The sequence below is a fragment of the Delphinapterus leucas genome, chromosome X, assembly GCF_059928025.1.
Source record: "Delphinapterus leucas isolate spDelLeu-1000000601 "Yukka" chromosome X, BTC_Dleu_Yukka2, whole genome shotgun sequence".
NCBI classification, from domain to species: domain Eukaryota; kingdom Metazoa; phylum Chordata; class Mammalia; order Artiodactyla; family Monodontidae; genus Delphinapterus; species Delphinapterus leucas.
Window position 1 is genome coordinate 44997303 of NC_143150.1, and position 12238 is coordinate 45009540.

A 12238-nucleotide genomic window follows, 5' to 3' on the forward strand; every position below is an offset into this window, starting at 1 on the left:
CTTTATAGTTACAATTTTATCAAGTATTACCATTCTGTACACATACAACACAGAGTTCATAAAGATATGAAAGGTGAGAAGCAAGAAAATTGTCAACATTTGTGATCAGCAACAATTTTCTTTAAAGAGCACCATTAAATTTCAATATGGAATATCTTTAAAAGCTTCAAGCTTTTAGAAGAAATTCAGTCTCATGAAAATGTAATAAAATTAAAGAACATCTTCTGTTAATGTACACATTTGTAAATATGCAAAATGGAATATTCCTCTGGGAACACTAGCCGAAGAACCACCGCAGCCCTGCCGCCTGGCATACCAGGACCCAGCCCATAACACCAACAGGCTGGCACCAGCTCTGGGACACATTGGGCCCCTCAGCCAGCTACTCCTGGATCTGGCCCCACTCACCAGTGGGATGGCGCCAGCTTTGGGACACCCCAGACCCCATACCCAGCCATGTCAGGAACTGGCCCCACACACCAGCAAAACGACACTAGCTTCAGGACTCCAAGGCCCTGCAGCCAGAGACCCAGCAACCTGGCTCTGCCCACCAGCGAGCCAGCACTAGCTCCAGGACTCCCTGGGCCACAGCCCCACCCACCAGCAGGCCAACACCAGTTCCAAGACACCCCTCAGCCAGCTGCCCTGGGATCCAGCCCCACTCAACAGTGGGTCAACACCAGCTTTTGGACACCTACAAACCCGGCAGCCAGCCGTGTGGAACTGGCCCTACCCACCAGCAGACTGACACTAGATACAGGACCTCTAGCCCCACCACCACCCACTGCAGATCCTAGCACCACCCACCAGTGGGCCACCGCTAATCCCGGGACTTCCTGGGGCACTGCAGCCAGCAGCCTCATGACCCAGCCTCACTCGCCAGTGGCCACCAGCCTCTGCACAAGGCAGGGCCTGGCAACCCACTGGACCAGGGACCAGCCACACCTACCACACCACCCACAGTAGTGTGCCAGTCACAACAGAAGGACACATGCAGCCCTAACAGGGGGCACCCTTAGAGCGTATAGCTCTGGTGACCAGAGGGGAGAGCTCGGCTGGGACACACAGCACGTCTCCTACAAAAAGCCACTTCTCTACGGTTGGGAAATGCAGCCAACCTAACAGACACAGAGAAATAAAATAGCAAATTGGACAAAATGAGGCAACAGAGGGATCTATTCCAAACAAAGGAACACGATAAAACCCCAGAAGAAGAACAAAGTGAAGTGGAGATAGGCGATCTACCTGATAAAGAGTTCAGGGTAATGATCATAAAGATGTTCAAAGAACTCAGGAGAAGATTGGATGAAGAGGGTGAGAAGTTCTTAACAAAGATTTAGAAAATATGAAGAAGAACCACACAGAGAAGAATACAATAATGGAAATGAAAAATACACTACACGGAATCAACAGTAAATGAAATGATGCAGAGGAATGGACGAGCAAGCTGGAAGACTGAGTAGAAGAAATAACTGAAGCAGAATAGAAAAAAGAAAAAAGAGAAAAAGAAATAGAACAGTTTAAGAGACGTCTGGGACAACAGCAAGTGTACTAACATTTGCATTATAGGGGTCTGAGAAGGAGAAGAGAAAGAGAAAGAGAAAGGGGCAGAGAACATATTTGAAGACATGATAGCTGAAAACATCCCTAACCTGGGAAAGGAAAGAGATATCTAGGGTTAGTAAGCACAGAGAGTCCCAAACAGGGTCAAGCCAAAGGAGACCACACCGAGACACACTGTAGTTAAAATGGCAAAAATTAAAGATATCAGAGCAATTGGAATGAATCCAACTGGATCACGGTGTATGATCCTTTTTAATGTAGCGTTGGATTCGGTTTGCTAATATGTGGTTGAGGATTTTTGCATCTATATTCTTCACAGATATTGCCCTGTAATTATCTTTTTTGGTAGTATCTTTGCCTGCTTTTGGTATCAGGGTGATGGTGGCTTCATGGAATGAATTTGGGACTGTTCCCTCCTCTTCAATCTTTTGGAAGAGTTTGAGAAGTATAGGTATAAGTTCTATGTATGTTTGGTAGAATTTACTGGTGAAGCTGTCTGGTACTGGACTTTTGTTTGCAGTGAGGTTTTTTTGTTTTGTTTTAATAACAGATTCTATTTCACTTCTAGTGATTGGTCTGTTCAAATTATCTGTTTCTTCTTGACTCAAATTTGGCAGGCTGTATATTTCTGGACACTTGTCCACTTCCTCTTGGTTGTCTAATTTGTTGGCATGTCACTGTTCATAGTATTCTCTTATGTGTTTTGGTTTTTGTGGCTTTTTTTTTTGTTTTTTGTGGTATTGGTTGTTGCTTCTGTTTCAATTCTTAGTTTGTTTATTTGGGCCCTTTCTCTTATTTTCTTGGTCAGCCTGGCTAGAAGTTTGTCGATTTTGTTTGTCTTTTCAAAAATCTAGCCCTTGGTTTTATTGATCTTTTCTATTTTTATCTCTATTTTATATCTTTCCCTCTGATCTTTCCCAAAGAAGTGACTTTGGGATTTTTTTGGTTCTTCCTTTTGTAATTCTTTTTCTCTTTCTGTTTATTTGAGATTTTTCTTGTTCCTTGAGGAAGGCCTGAATCGCTATGTACTTCCCTATGAGAACTGCTTTTGCTGCATCACATAGATTTTGGAAGGTTGTGTTTTCATTGTCATTTGTCTTGAGGTATTTCCTGATTTCTTCTTTGATTTCATCACTGACCCTCTGGTTTTTTGGTAGCATGTTGTGCAGTCTCCATGTATTCGTTGTTTTCCCATTTTTCTTTCTGTGGTTGATTTCTAGTTTCATAACACTGTGGTTATAAAAGATGCGTGAAGTCATTTGTATCCTCTTAATTGTGTTGAGGTTTGTTTTTTGACCTAGTATGTGGCCTCTCCTAGAGATCGTTCCTTGAACGCTTGAAAAGAATGTGTATTCTGTTTATGGGGGTGATGTAGTGTCCTGTAGATATAAACTAAGTCCACGTGGTCTACTGTGTCATTTAGGGCCTCTGTTGCTGTGTTGGTTTTCTGTCTGGAAGATGTGTCCATTGATGTCAGTGAGGTGTTAAAGTCTTCTAGTATCATAGTATTCCTGTTAATTTCTCCCTTTATGTTTGTAACTATTTGTTTTATATATTTAGGTGCTCCTATATTGCCTGTATATATGCCAACTAGTGTAACATCCTCTTCTTTATTGATCCCTTTATCATTATATAATGTCCTTCTTTGTCTTTATGGACTTTGTTTTAAGTCTATTTTGTCTGATATCTGTACTGCTAAGCCCGCTTTCTTGTTGTTTCCATTTGCATGAAATAGCTTTCCATCTGCTCACTGTCAATCTGTCTGTGTCTTGTGCCCTGAAGTGAGTCTCTTATAGGCAGCATATTGTACATTCTTGTTTTATTTTGTTGTTTTATCCATTCAGCCACTCTGTCTTTTGATGGGAGCATTTAGCCCACTGACATTTAAAGTAATTATTGATAAGTATGTACTTACTGCCATTTTAAACCTTGTTTCCCAGTTGACTTTGTAGTTCTCTATATCTTTCCCTTTGGCCATTTTAATTATGCTACGTCTTGGTGTCACTCTATTTGGGTTCTTCTTGTGTGGGACCCACTGTGCTTCCTGTACCTGGATATCGGTTTTCTTCTTTAGGTTTGGGAAGTTTTCAGCCATAATTTCTTCAAATACATTTTCTATCCCCTTTGCTCTCTCCTCTTCTTCTGGTACCCCTATTATGCATATGACTGCGCACATTATGCCTATGATTATGCATATTACGCATGCTTTATATTATCCTATATAAAGGATAATATAATGTTTCATATATTTCTTATATAATGTCTCATATGTTTTCTTCATTTTTAAAAATTTGTCTTCCTGTCTGCGGTTCTGATTTGGTGATTTCCATTACTCTATCTTCCAGATCACTTATTTATTCTTCTGCTTTGGTTAGTCTGCTATTTATTGCTTTTAGTTTGTTTTTTATCTCGGCAATTGAGTTGTCTAGTTTTGATTGATTTCTCTTTAGAGTTTCTAGTTCCTTGTTGCAGAGATCTGCATTTCTATCAATAATCTTTCTTAATTTCTTTAGCCTTTTTCTTACCTCCTTTCTGAATCTGGGGACTAGTAGACTGGTGAGGTCTCTTTCATTATTTGTTCCTTCAGGGGATTTCTCTTGTTCTTTTCGTTGGGAATAGTTCTTCTGTTTTTCATTCCACTTAACTTCCTTTCTCTCTGAATTTAGGAGAAGCATGAATCTACTGTGTTCTTGAAGGGGTGTTTTTAGGTTGGAGGATCCCTGTGTAGAAGGTATGAGTCCAATATTTTTCGTGCAAGGGCTGGTTTTGGTGTGGGTGCTTGCCATGTGTTTCCTTAAAGTGTGCTGGCCCTTGTTCCCTTGATAGGGGGTGTGTTTGAAGTTGTGTTGACCAGAGCCTGCACTGGTTGTTGGCTGGGGCCTCCTCTTTGCTCGATGGCTGTCACAGCCCTGTTGGGGCTGGGGTCTGCTTCCCAGCTGTTGGAGTAGAAGCCCTGAGGGTCAGGTTCAGTCAGGTTCCATTGCCCCTGAGCACATGCCCTGATGCAAAGGAGGTGACCACTGAAGCTAATGAGGTCCGTGTGGTCACCACAAACCTATGTGCCTCCCGTGCAGGCATCTATGGTCCTGCCCAGAAGCAGCCCAAGGTTGCATCCCTTTCTCTGTTGTGTTTTCATCCCAGACCTAGTGCTGGGCTGTGGTGTGGAGTAGGCTGGTGCTGGGGGCCGGGGCCCTGTGGCTACAGGAATTGAGGTGGTTGTGCCGCTGCCTGGAACCTGGGCTTCCTCTGTGGCAGACCTCTCCCAGGACCTGTCAGCTCCAGATCTGGCTCCAAGCTATGGTGTAGTGTGAGCGGAGCAAGTGTGCTCCCACCGTGAAATGAACGGCTGCATACTCCTGCCAAGAGCCCGTCCAACCGAGATGCAGTGCCCAGCTGCTGTGCCTTTCCATGGTGCCATCTGGTGCATGTGCTGGCAAAGTCCACCACGGCCAGACCTGCCCCCACTGTGTGCACACTGACAATGGGCACTGTGGCAGGACATGCCCCCACTATGTGCGGGCTCACCATGGGCTCCTTGGTTTGGCCCAGACCGTACCCCAGGCCCTCCGGGCTGTCTCGACACATCTAGATCAAGTCCTCTCCCTGGACCTGTATACCTAAGATTCAGTGCTCACCTGCTGTGTGCATCTGAGGCCCCACCACCTTGTGTGTGCTTTGGGTTGGGAAGTGCAGCAAGGCAACAGCCGCCAGTGCCAGTCTCTCTCTGCCCTGATTGTTAGCAAGCCAGCATGCATGCGCTCCTTGTGAGTAGAATGTAGGCTTTTTCAGCCCCTCCAACTATCCCAGCGGCTTTTCCAGCAGTCAAGGGGGATCCCCGGGGCAAGTGTCTGCCTATGTGTATCTTTCCTCCTTTACAGATCTCTCCCAGGGGTGCCAGGACCGTCCTCATGCCTTTAAATTTTTTTCCTGTCCTTCCTGGATACATAGGGATATTCCTTGCAGCTTCGGTTGTGTAGGAGATCTTCTGCCAGTTTCCAGTTGGCTTTCAGTGAGAATTGCCTCACATGTAGGGGTATTTTTATTGTGTTTGTGGGGAGAGGTGAGCTCCACATACTCCGACTCCACCATCTTGATACCCCTCCCTATTTGGGAGACTTTGAATTGCATCAAAGTGTCCCATATAAAAACAGATACACTAGGCTAAATTAGAATTTCAGAATCCAGTGATAGTCAACTATTGCAAGTGCCTGTCAGTTTTTAGAGAGCACAGGATATGCCATGTTTTTCCAGATTTTGTGCGAAAAAAAAGGTAGAGCATCATGTACATTTTAGATTATCATTGGACCCAAAGAGGCTACATGAAGTAGATAATTAAAAATCATCTGGTGATGTTATGGAAATGCAAAGTTCATTGATAGAACTTAGTCCTCAAAGCCTGCTCTTATTCTAAAGAAAACTGGCAAAGGTCACTCATTTACATCATATGGGAACATATCCACCAGCAGTAGATGGCAGTGTGATATCGTAACAAGAAAACAATGTGGCTGTTTATGTAAAAACCCATCTCACAGTACTTTCAAAGACTATAGTTAGAATTATTTTGGGGGGTGTGGCAAAAAAATAGTTACAATGAGTGGATAACAAGAGCCAAGCTAGGACCACTTCAATTCTCCCTGTCTAATAATTTTTAAAGCCTTGAAACACACTTATTTAATTGTTAAGTGGTTTTCACGCGGATGCAATTTTCAAACTGTACCAGAGAATCATACCATCACAAATGACATAGTTTATGAGCAAAAACCCTGTAAGGAATCCCTGCCTTCTCGCCCCTTTCCATCCTTTGGCCTCAAAAGAAGTTTTCACGGTGGATGTAATTTTCTGTTTAGAGGCTGTGGTAGTCCCCAAGAATGGGCTCATCACCTAGAGCTGTTAAAATTTACACTGTGCTGGGGGAAGGGAGCACACTGAGCACTCTGACAGGGAGCACTATCTACAATTGTTTCTCTTCTTTCCCATTGCTTGACACTGACAGTAAAGTCACTTCTAGTTAATTAACGAGCTTCTTAAAGGAACAAAGAAAAACATGTTTCGATTACCATTTCTATAAAGGCACAGCAATATCTCATAAGTTCTCTTGGATAATGTTACCAGATTAAGTCAATTTTACTTTCTGAAAGTAAATTCACATAGGATCTCTACTTGAGTTGTACATATTTGTGTTTGAACCCAAAGCATTTGAGTATTTGTGTTTAATTTAGCAGCATCACAAATGTCTGTTATTCTCCTTTCCCATTTCTCCGTGTTAAACAAAGCCACTAGCACTGACCTCCAAAACGTCCACCCCAAAACAGAAATATAAAAGAAGTAAAAGTTGTTCCCGGTAAACCTTGCCAAACAACATTCAAGAAAAATAGCTTATCAGCCTGCCTCACCTAAACAGACACAGCACCTGATACATGCAGTGCCTAAACTGCCTAGCTCATATAAGCTGTGTTCATACAGGTGTTTACCCATAGCCTTAGCGTCCCTTCCCCAATGTATGTTACAAAGAGCTGACGGGCACCCACTGGTGTAACTAAATATATTTTTAAATCCTAAAATAACTCCTGGTAATCATCGCAGGGAAAGAATAAATGATACGACCTTTAGTTCTGACAGGAGAATATCTCACCCTTCCCAAGTAAAGTTATAATTAGAACTCCAGGGTTTGCCTTTTGGTGAAAGAAGTTGACCTCAATCACCATTAGTGGATTTGTCCATTACATAAGCTACAGTTGGAACAGACATCAGGACTTGATGTCGGATTCCATCCAGTGATTGTATACAGATGCTTCCTAAATCCATCTTGAGGTTTCATAATAGGCTCTATTGTAAGCACGTGGCTCCATTTTCATACCCTGCATTTACATGTGTCCCATAAATAATTTTCCAAAATTATCCAAGTAACAGCAATGTGCCCAAACAGAGTCACTCCAAAAAATCACTACTTCCTTCAACAGGCTTAGAACTACAAACAGTCTGTTATCCTTACTAGTATATTCAAATTTAACCATGGTGCAAATTTGGTCTGTTGTATTTTCTTCAGGTTATTTATGTAGCCATGCCACGTTGCAGGGTGCCAGCAAAATAATCCCACTGCTTGTATAGCATTAAGTTTGCCTAAGCCAGCAAACAGGCAAGATCACATCAAATCTGTTTTGGATATACAGCCAGATCTTCAGTTTTCCGTACAAATCAGCAAAAGAGGTGTTTGTAAAACTGCAATAAGAAAAAAAACACCAAAACTATATTGTATATTCTCCTTTCCCTTTCTCTGTCCTTTCTAGGAAGATGCAAACAAAATATAAATGCAGTAATATAAAATTCAGATTCTGCTCACTTTTAACTTTTGGAATTCCGTAAAGAGCCATAAAGTCTGCAATATTTCTCTTTAGAATGTTTAAAAATAAAAGAAGAAAACGTTTTCAACTAACGTCTAGCATTTTATACCAACTTTTATATATAGAAATACTTCACTTATTAAGGATGTTTATATTTATACCTTAAACTGAATCCGAGGACCTTACCTGGCTTCAGCTTGGATTAGTTCTAATTACTGGTAGTACTGGAAATTATTTAAATGGCACTTTAAAGAGGTCCTCTATGATCTCAACTTTTCAGTAACTGCGGATGGCTTTCCAGTTAGTCTGAATAAGGAAGACTGAATTATTCTTAATTTTCTTTGGAGACTCTTGTGGGTGATCAAAACACAAAGTCTGGAGCCAGGGTGCCTGGGAGTAAACCCTGGTTTGGCACCTATAGGTTCGGTTACCTCTTAGGCAAGTGACTTAACACATCTGTGCTTCCACATTCTCATCTTTGAAAACTGGAATAATAATCATAGTACCTAGTTTATAGAATTGCCACTATTAAAGGAGTTGACGTTTTAAAGTGCCTGACACATAGTAATCATGATATACATTTGTTTTTCAAATGAACAGCTAAAATTCACTTATAGAGTTTGCTTTAATTTCTCTTAGACTTGCATGAAATTACGGCAACAAAGCTTACCTGTACCCACCGCTTAGGTTTTTGAAGTGGTCCCTAAAATATGGCAATGGTTATGGATTTAGGGAGGACCTAGTCCATTGCTATGTGTTAATTTATGTGTTAAATTTCACGTGTTATAAGGAAACAGAAATAGCACACGAAAGAAGCACATTAGCACATTAAAAGGGGGTTGGGGCAGGTGAAGCCAGCTTGTGTTCTGAGGAAGATCATCCGGAGGCACCACCATCAACGGGAAGCCCAGGAATGTGGGCAATCTCAGATCTCCAGGTCTCGTGAAGAGAACGGCCTCCTGAAACATGCAGCCGGGACAACCCTACTGTCACTATCCTACACTCAGGAGGCTGACCCAGCTTTTGAGCACCGTGGGCTCCTAAGGCTATGGTCACGCGGATGCGGCCATCAAGTGGCGGGCCCTGACAGTTACGTGGCAGGCCCAGACCTACTGGCCATGTCAGCACCATGGGCCCTTAAACCCTGAGCTTGTGTAGTCTCTCTGGACCTATTGCCACTATGATCATGTGGTAGATCCAGCTTTTCAAGTCGCTAGAGCATGGCAGACTCCTAAACCCTGCCCATCATGTGGATTCATCCTGTCATGTGGCCCTCACTAGCTAGCGGCATGTGGAAGCCTCAGCCCTCCAAGTCACAAAGGTGACCTGCTTCTGAGAGTCGTATGGATGCTATGGTCGGTCACATATCCCCCTTGGTCACACATCAGGCTCAGCCATCTCTATCTCGTGAAGATTGCTGGCTACCAGAATCTTCAGATCCCTGAGTCAACACGGATGTGGCCGCTACCATCACATGGCAGGCAAAGCGCCTGCCGTCATGTGAACACCGCACCTACCCTTCGGCTGTTGGTTGTGTATATTCTGCGGTCATGGGACATGCTGTGGTCTCCTGAGGCTCAGTTCTCTCGGTCACAGTTCACGATTGAGAGCTCCTGAACCCTGAGGTCACCTGCATCCTTCTACTCTGTGGCCTCTGCCAGCCAAGCCCCTGGAAGTCAGGGAGCGCCCCACAGCAGCGCGTTACGTTACGTTACGTTACGTTACGTTACGTTACGTTACGTAGGTCCCGCAGTCACGTGACGCCGTAAGGTCGCGACCGAGGGGGGCGCCCTTTCAGCGTGTGGAGAGCCTGCCGAAGCGTGGGTAGCTCGGCTTAGCCTTCTGAGGAGTCAGACCGAGAGGTGAAGAAGACGTTTAGAATTAAGGTACTTGTCCTGGCTGAGGGGGAACTTTGATGAGGCTCTGGCTCTGATGCCAACCTTTCCACCGACTTTCATATTCTGCCACGGTAGGTGGTAGACGGTAGGCTGTAGTCGGGTAGGAGGGGCGCCCGCCGGTACTAGAGGTTTACTCAGAATTGGCGGGACAGCGGGCGGCAGGCGTTCATGGGCTGCTCTCGGCAGCTAGGCTCGGGAAACTGGGTGGACCCCTCCGTTGCCCCTTCGTTCCCAACCCCCACATTAAAGCCCTACTCTTGCTTATCTCTCTTCCATATTCGTATTCACTGCCTGCCATGTGATGGCGTCCTTTGCGCTCCTCAGACCACGTTTGTTATTAGGAACACCAGAGAAATCCTAGATGCCAGTTCGTATCGATGATTTCAAATCTGATGTGAATTTCTGTCTCTTAATTTGTTCTGTAGAGAGAGGCAAGGAGAGAGACTTTGTTTAATTTGATATTTTTTCAGTAAAAGTGTGGAAGTAGCCAGCACGTTAAGGTTCAGAATTTGTTTTCTGTATTTGCTTTGCCGATCAGTAGCTTTACAAAGTGTGTGGGGGGTGGGATGCCATAATCTTTTTCTGCTTGGACTCTCTAAATGGCTTATATTAGTCCAGCCAGACACTATTGGCTTCTGATTTTCCTCCTGATTTTCTAACCATTCCTTGTTACATTCCTTGAAAGCTCTCCCCTTTCCTTCATGTGGGAAAAAACAGTGAATTTATTTAAGAAAACCATATTAAGTAAAATTATAGATGATACATTTCATAAAAATCACGTAGATGGTACTTAATGAGTAAAATGCAGCAAGTAAAAGATGGTGTTTACATTTGTGAGGGATTTAAATGTGGTTTGAGAGATGGTTAAAGGGGTGATACATATATTTTGTATTATATAATAGCCATTTATTTCCTCTCATTTCAGCACTTTCAGGTTTGCTCTACAAGACACTATGTCTGACAGACAGCAGCAACAAAAGTGTTTTTATCCATCGAAGAAATATGGGACATACAATAATGAAGGTACAAAGGATTTCTATATTGTCATATTTTTAAGATAATATGCCACTTGAATCTCAAAGATTAGGATAGTGTCTTAGCTTGTCCAGGCTGCTGTAGTAGAACACCGTGGACCGGGTGGCTTACAAATTACAAAAATTTATTTTTCACGGTTCTGGAGTCTGTGAAGTCCAAAATCAAGACACCAGTAGGTTCAGTGTCTGGTGAGAGCCTGCTTCCTGGTTCATAAAGGGCTGTCTTCACGCTGTATCCTCACATGGCAGAAAGGGCAAGGGAGCTCTCTGGGTCCTCTTTTATAAAGGCACTAATCCCATTCATGACAGCATCTCCCTCGTGACCTAATCACCTACCAAAGACTCTACCTGCAAATACTGTCACCTTGGAGACTAGGTTGGTACATAAACATTCAGTCTGTAGCAGGTAGTTTCCTCAAACTATATGGGAATGGAACATTTTTCCACAGACCACTGTGGAAAGTACTAGTGTTCCTCAGGAAACCTTTTGGGAAAGCCTGTTCAAAGTAAATCTCTTCTGCCGCATTAATACCTTGTACCTTTGTTTACTAAGAAGAATGTATGCTTACTAATAATTATAATCTGTTCTTCTCATTAAGAAACCACTTATTGCTAACTCATGTTATCTTATGTCATTAGTCATTCTCTCTTTTGCTTAATCTTTCCAGTTTTTCATTCTTTACATATAACCTCAATTTATGTTTCTGATATCATGACGGCAAGCAATAAGTGCATATGTGCTAGTCATTAGGAAGTCTTAAAATTAAAATAAAATGCCCCACCCTTGAAGAGATGATGCAACTTACCCGTAAGGATGAGTGGATGAAATAGCTCTCATTTTATACCAATTTTCCACACTTTTTCAAAACTAGTTTGTTATTATTATTTAATCATTATAGCTGCCATTTTTTGAGTTCCTGTTTTATGTCAAGCACTGTGGCAACCTTGTCATACCAGTTTTCTCATTTAATCCTCAGAAAAATCCTGAGAGGATGTTAGTTTAATTTACAGATAAGATACAAGAATCAAGATAGGCTAGATTATGCTGTGGTAATAGACAGTCCCCGTATCTCAGGGGCTTATTCCTCACTTCGACTACATGTCCATGGCAGGTGCATGCCCATCACAGGATGGTGGACTTTGGGGGTCTGAGCCATTCTTACTGGAATGACTTGGAGACCCAAACTGACAGAGCAGCCATCATCTAGAAAGTTGTCAGTCTCTGTGCCTGAGGGGAAGAGGACCCTGCAAGGTCTCAATCCAACAAGCGTATGTTCTGGCCCAGAAATAGCACATGTAACTCACAGCCCATTAGCCAGAACCAGTCACATACACAGCCCTGTCCAAACAAAGGAGGTCAAGAAGTACAGCTCTTCCAGGTCGCCGGAACAGGGACAAATGG